The sequence below is a fragment of the Mercurialis annua genome, linkage group LG1-X (assembly GCF_937616625.2).
Source record: "Mercurialis annua linkage group LG1-X, ddMerAnnu1.2, whole genome shotgun sequence".
NCBI classification, from domain to species: domain Eukaryota; kingdom Viridiplantae; phylum Streptophyta; class Magnoliopsida; order Malpighiales; family Euphorbiaceae; genus Mercurialis; species Mercurialis annua.
Genome location: NC_065570.1, coordinates 4,077,167 through 4,084,565, shown reverse-complemented (window position 1 = coordinate 4,084,565; position 7,399 = coordinate 4,077,167). Strand labels below are relative to the sequence as shown.

General features: G+C 35.4%; 1 long non-coding RNA gene across 2 annotated transcripts; it reads right to left on the bottom strand.

Annotated features, from left to right (window-relative positions):
• Positions 1–4,127: 4,127 nt before the first annotated feature.
• LOC126666100 (uncharacterized) lies at positions 4,128–7,399 on the bottom strand. Of its 2 annotated transcripts, XR_007637761.2 has the most exons (4): positions 6,940–7,399; positions 6,761–6,860; positions 5,598–5,683; positions 4,128–4,421 (listed from the first exon to the last, which is right to left on the bottom strand). It is a non-coding gene; the product is annotated as an uncharacterized LOC126666100 (long non-coding RNA). The 2 variants fall into 2 exon arrangements; XR_007637760.2 differs by lacking the exon at positions 6,761–6,860 and having other exon boundaries at positions 6,940–7,387.

The following is a 7,399-nucleotide window of genomic DNA, read 5'->3' as shown; positions in this document are numbered from 1 at the left end:
CACTTTTTCGTCAAATTTTTCATTTTAATGACTATCGATAACAACTTTATCGATATTATTTTCTTATATTGAGAAAATAGAGTAAAACACAACTTCTTCCGGAAGTTTGTGGTTAAAAGTCCACTTTAGTCCTTAAAGTGGCTAATTTGCACTTTAACCCTTATTCTTAACTAATCGTCAAACTATCTTCTAAGACGCTTTCATATACTTACGAAACTTGACGATCGTTTATTAATAATATTTCACGGACCTTAGCGTGAATATTATTAGTTCGGGCTTTCCAACGTATTTTATTTTTATTCTACTTCCTTTCTTTCTAATTCCGTTCAAATCCAATTCATCGCATATTTATTTTCCAGTTAAAATTATTATTTTATGATAATTCCAATAGACCCTCTTCGGTCTAAGTCCTTATTATCCAATCCTAATCTGATTTTCTCGTTCTTAATGTTTACGATTATGCCTCGTGGCACTACACGTAATACCTCAAAAATTTAGGTTATTACAATCTTCCCCCCTTATAAAAATTCGTCCTCGAATTTTCATAATCTTCTAATATCACTTAACCAATCCTTGTTCAAACCTTATCATTCACTTCCTTCCACACTTCCGCTGCGATACTCTGATTAGTTATTCACTAACTGTTGACTTTACAATTAGGTTTATACGGTCATCTCGATATACTTATCGAGTAACTTCTTATGCTAACAATCCTAACCATCTTGTTACTTCTTGATTCATAACTATTATGAATCAATTCTCTTTATTCGACCTTTCTGAACAACATATGTTTGTTCGTAGGGTTCTTATCCCCTGACGTAACTAACTTCTATGTTTGATTTCCTCATCCTAGAGGTAAACGTTTTTCGAGTTTAAACGTGGCCGCTATCACTTTACATGTTTGTAAAGTAGCGTCGTTGTTTTTGTATTTAATATACAAGACCGCTTTAGAGATTTGCAATCCAAATCTCGATATATTGCGATTCGCATTACACTACTCGTCATTCTATATACTTGTCGTGTTACATACGTATGTCTTCATATAGGCCTAACAAGGTGATCAGTCTTGTTTTATGCCTCTATATACAGAGTCCCTGTCTGAGCTTACTTACGTTTGAAAACTCATCCGTTTAAAATCACGATACTTTTCATTTCTCAAATCATGTCATAATTGTGCACCGGTGTGATGACTTCTCTCATCACAAGAGTTGCAATGACACTCCTCTTTTTTTTTTACAGACATACACAATGTATATGATGCATGTTCTAATAATGAATGCAATATGGATGTAGTGATGCAATTCTATTCGTGTCAATGCGATGCTTTTATGATTCGTGTCCGGGCACAATTATGTCTTTTCAAAACATTTCATTTCGATCAAATGCTTTTCTTTTCACAAAATGGGTTTTACGTAAGTTTCTCTCGACATAAGACTCTGCACTATCTATCGATTATCGTTCTATCGTTAGCAATTTATATACATCTTTTGCATATGAAAAGATGTAGTTCTATTCGTCTGCTTCCGACGTCGTTCGAAGAGTACACCCTAAGCGTTCGCGTTTACACTAGACTAGCTTAAAAGGTCTGGTTGCTATTGAGCTTCTAGCGTTCGGACTTCACGATGTTCGCTTCGACTACGTAGTCTATCTGGTTGTATCTAACCAGAAACTATCACGAGAACTATGTCATTCAGGAGACACTTGATTCGTGTCATCCGTGGTATCCTATCACATGGGATGTTGCATCCCTCGTGTTTTGACTTTGTTCTCCTTACTGGCAACATACATCCGTCATTGCGAGTGTATGGAACTTGCAAAGTTGGAACTTCCTTGTTCCGACGACGAGCTAATAGTGCTAGCTGCATAGCCTTTCGGTCTTTTCATTTTTGTCATTCTTCTCGATCATCTCCTATTATATTCTTCGTATTAACTTTCATCATATCTTCTTGTCTATGTGATACACTTCGTTTACTCATTCTCGATGAGTTTCTCAATTCATTCAACTCTTCTTGTCATGTGCTGCCTTTGGCAATGTCTCTATTTCCACGCCTTTTACTTATCTTGATTAATGACTCTCGAGTCTGTTAACCAACTCTCTTCCATTTACTCTTGTCTATCTTCTTACTCATGCAGAGAAGTTTGCCAATTCTTATGGCACTTACTAACATCCTTTATAATATTCACGATATCATCATCATATTGATCACTATCTTGCTAGAATCCTCTTTGGCATCTCATAACTTATTTGCATAAATCTTCTTTAGACTTTGCTTCCCTTCTCACTGTATCCTTACTATTCGCAACAAGGGGAATTCGTCCTTTAGGTTACTATTAACTATTGCATGAACTCTTGGGTTATGCTTATCATTAACATCTTACTCATTTATCCAAACATGTGATAATCATACTTCATATATTTACTTCTTATTTGACCTTCTTCAGAATGGACTAGTGCATTTTTTTTTAATTGTATAACACTGTTGACAAGCTGAATAACTTCTCTCTATCAGTCTGTGTCAGTCTTTCCATAGATTGTGGTCCTAATCCTTCCACGATTCTTGTATAGACTCACACTTAATCTATCATTAAGTCGTGAGCGAATCCACTTAATCTATCAAACTCGATAACCTATCTTTAGACTGGTTTGTCTCCTCGAGTTAACGATATTTGCTTTTCTTGCTTGTCCTTAATCAAAGCAAACAGTAAAAAGAATTACCTAAATCGGGTCACTAACTCCATCCACACTGTTTGACCCTTTATCGGTCCAATTACTTATTGAAACCAATCTTTGGGACCTTTCATCGATATTCCTATCAATTTTACCGTTTTCCTTTCGTTTGCTTGAAGTCTACGAGCAATTTGCTCCGCTCTATCTAGAATATCTAGTGCATCGCTCGATCTATCAATCTCTTTTGGATACCACTTCATGTATGCCAATATTAAATCTCTATCTTGTTTTTTTTTCTTCTTCTTCATATAGATATTGTCCTTGTATCACCGTCTTATTATCACCTTTGCTACCAACAGATTAACATTGATGTTGGGTTGTTGCGACACTCCTGGTGCATGTACATTCCCAATTGACAAATTTTAGGTTTATCTTGACCTCTGCCTCGTCCGCGGTCTCTACTTGCCGAATGGACTGGGTTGTATTCACCTTCACTACTTATAGTCTTTTCTCGGGCTACACGCACTTGCTGTGAAACAGCACGCGCGTGAGTAGTTCTTTGTTCATAGTATGGCGGATATATAAAGGAATCACGATGAATTCCTTAAAACATAGCACATACTAGTCATCACAAATAACCGTCATCCGCGTAAGTTGGATCCTTAGGGATATCTCCTTCCTTTAGGCCTTCTATGGTTACGTCTCGTGTTATAGGTCTTATGAGTGTTCCACTCATTGTAGACTTAACAAAACATCAAGCATATACTCGTATCGTATATGTTTTATGCGTATTACTATCGTGGCTATAGTAATCTATGTTAACTGAATCCAAAGAAAATCGGTGTCCCCTAGATTTTCTTTGGTTACGTCACGTGTCTTAAGTCTTGCGAGCATTCCGCTCACCATAAACTTAGTAAAGCTTAAGTAGCGTTTAATCATAAGGCACAAATCCTATCTATAATAATCATTCACAATCATACATTTCACTTATCGCATAAATTATTACAGGATTACATACCTGTGAGCATATCACTCTCCTGAGTGAACGCACTGCAAAACAATTCATATCTTATTCAATAATATACTATCCAATCAATTAATTCAATCATAATCCATAACAATATTCTTATATCCTATGAGTCTTTAGAGTATATAACTCTTCGCAGACTATAGATACTCGAAAGCGTATTGCTTACTCGAGTAAACACAAAACGAAATTTGTGCTGATGCACACTCCTAACTCGACTCCTAATAGCACATATAGGAGGGGACGTCTTTATAAAACGTTTGAAAAATCGATGAAAAAGATGATAACGTTCAAAAGACATGACTGGAAATTCCTATAATCCGCAGTAGTTCCTACGAAGTAACTGACTTTTTCCTATACTCCAATCACAAAAGAACAATGGCCTAGGAACACTAAACCATTGCTCTGATACCAACTTTGTCACGACCCAAATTTATGAGTCGCGACCGGCGCTAGGGAATGGGAGTGGTAGCTCCGAAACCCGTAGCAAGCCTAAAAACCTGTATAAATTTTTCGCAAATCATATCATATTTTATATATCAAAATACATGTGACCCAATTTTACAAAAAACATCAGAGTTAAAACGCATTGTACAAATACATAGACAAAAACATCTAGACTACTGCGGACCGCTAGAATGAAAACCTTCTTTCACTTCTTGTGCAAATGACTTCCGAGAATTAAAACTTCGGAAGCTTGACTTTTCAAATCATATCATGCTATCCCTGAAAAATGGGAGGAGCAACGGGGTCAGTATAAAACTGAGTGAGTTCACCAAATTACACGCAATATCACATAAAAGGGTTAAAACATTTGAAAACCCATTTTATATATAGAAAATACTCTTTTGAGATCATATTGCATACTCTATTTACTTTCCTTCATAACTCTTTGTTTATTTCATAAACTTATAGTTTATACGTATTTGGCATCTTCGATTTCTTGTTATGGTGTTGATATTTTTCTTTCTCGTTTTGTTGCATTAGTTTTCAACAGAATCTTAATCTTAGTTTATATCATCATGATTCTAAGTCGAATTAAATCATTGGCAAGTCTCTTGTGACTTGATCCTTATGGTTGGGTCCCGAGATAGTTCAACCGAGTTACCTTCAACCATATGGTACAGTCCCGAGATAATTCAACCGAGTTACTTGTACCATTTCTCAATCCCAAACGATCGATAGGAGTCCCGAGATAATTCAACCGAGTTACTCCTTAGACACGGGTCCCGAGATAGTTCAACCGAGTTACCTTCGTGTCTACATTCGGACTCTGCACCCTGCAGGTCTTTTGAACTTAATTGTCGATTCATATGATTCCTATTGACATTTAATAGGAGTGTTTGTTCACATAGTGTCTCGATCTTGTTTCGTATTGATTCTCGATGTATCACACTTACTTTTTATTTCGTATGAGTTCCGAGGATTATCATCGAGAATGGATGAGATACAGGTCCCGGGATAATTCTACCGAATTCAACCTTGTATCTCAGTTCTTATTATTTTGTGTACCGTAGTACAATTCTCATTTCACGTTTTTGTATTTTTCGTTTTGTTATATTGATCCTTTATGGACCATGGCATGCACATTACAACTACAAGCATACATCTATAACACACGCACGTATGGGTATTTATTATGTTTGATAGTACATATCGGAATGTGCTATATTTCCTTATTCATATTTGATTCGATTCATGTCATTTTACTTTACCCATCCCCGGTGCCTTAACATTTATGTTATTATCAAAATAACACATTACGATAAAACATCATTTCCAAAGCATACATACGTATACATTTTAAAAACAAACATTTCAAATATATAAATATTCATATAGCTTTTCGTATTAAAATACGTAGCTTTATGAATATTAGCGAGTAATTTAAAGTGTACTCACCACTTGCTATCCATTTACTCTAATCAAGCAAAGCGTTAATCTCGATTCAAGAACTTTGAACTCCGTCGATAGTCGCCTCGTCGAATCTACGCAATTACGATAATAGCGCAATAAATAACAATTCTCATCTCCAATTTTCTATTTAAAGGTTGTTTTGTAGCTCACTTTGGCTATCAAAACGCTTATCTAAAATAATCCGACCTCTAAACAAAAGTGACATTCTTATAGTTTAGAACGTCGCCTACAACTTTTGTTTAGGTCTCGGACCATGAAATGCACTCGAAGGTGTCGAAAACAAGCTTCGAAGTTAAAACCTCAAGCTGTCCAGAATAACAGTTCAGACTGCACACAAAAATGTTTTGCCTCAGATGACCATCTTAGAGGCAGAATTAGAGAAATATTAAAACTAGACAATTGTAGTTAACATCCCAAAGTTTCCGTACCAGCAAACGGAACTTAGTTTGGAATCATACAGCCCGAGATATTGCCTTTGCAATATCGCTGTTTGCAAGACGTTTTATGCAAAACGTCAATTCAATTCGGAACTTAATACACAACAAGACTAACCTATTGATACCGAATTATAACCTCAACATAATTCAGACACCTCGATCAAGCCATCTCTTAACAAATTATTCAATTCATTTCAAACCATTTTTCTACTTGTCTATGCAAATATACGTATCGGCATAACCATCGTTGTGCATAGCACGGCTGCCTACACCGACTATAGCCAAAGATTTATTCAATTAACCTATCAAATGGCCATATTTTTCTCTGAAAATTTTATGTCACTTATATAACATATATTTCTAAGTGCATACCAAAAATTAGGCCAAACTAATGTGTTTAAGGTCCTCAAATAATTAACTTACAGCAGCAGCCTTACACAATTTACAAACAGAGCACTAGGTGCTATTTAATTTTTATCTCAATATCCAAATTATGAAAAATTCTGAAATTTTTTATACACCAACTTAACTCATATACTCAGAACATATAAAAATTCCAGCTCAAACAAACATTTCTAAGTGTTTCAAAAAATTCTAGTTGTAGACAGCATCAATTCAACACTAAACCAGAAAATCCAACTTTAAACTTAACCAAAACTCCACTCAATTCAATCAATTCATTACCACAAGTCTAAAATTATGAATTTATACCTTTGTTTGATGGTATAACCCTTTGGCTGAATGAATTCCTCCATGAACAACCATCAAAATTCCATAATCATAGCTCTTAATCATCATACACCATGATCTCCTAATTGCCGAAAATAACAGCCCACAATTCATCAAAATTCGTCCAAAATTAGCCATAAAAATCGTGAATTGATGCTTACCTTGAGTAAAGGCTTGAATCCCGAATCCATAGCCACCGAAATCATCAAATTTGGTCGAGAAACGAGCTCCGTAGCTCGATTTGAAGTTGAATGCTCCATTTTCCCCTTTCTCTCATCTTCTCCATCTTTTTCTTTCTTTCTTTCTATTTCTTTTTAATTTTGAGAGAATGAGCTGAACATGGGACATTAATTCCTTGACTTAGCCTATAAGTTGTTGGCTAAAGTTTACTTAAGCCCTTAAAGTTGCCACCTCCTCATTTCTTAATCCATAACTTTTCCTTCGTCCAATTTAGTCCACTAATCCTTTAATCATTCGATTCTCGATAAATTCCGTATTATTTATTTTCCAAATAAATAACATTAGTCTCATACCTTAAAATATCACTTTCCAATAATGTATTTTGGCAATTTTGGCCAAAAACGCTCAAGTTTCCATTTTGAGCTAACTTGCACTTTTTCT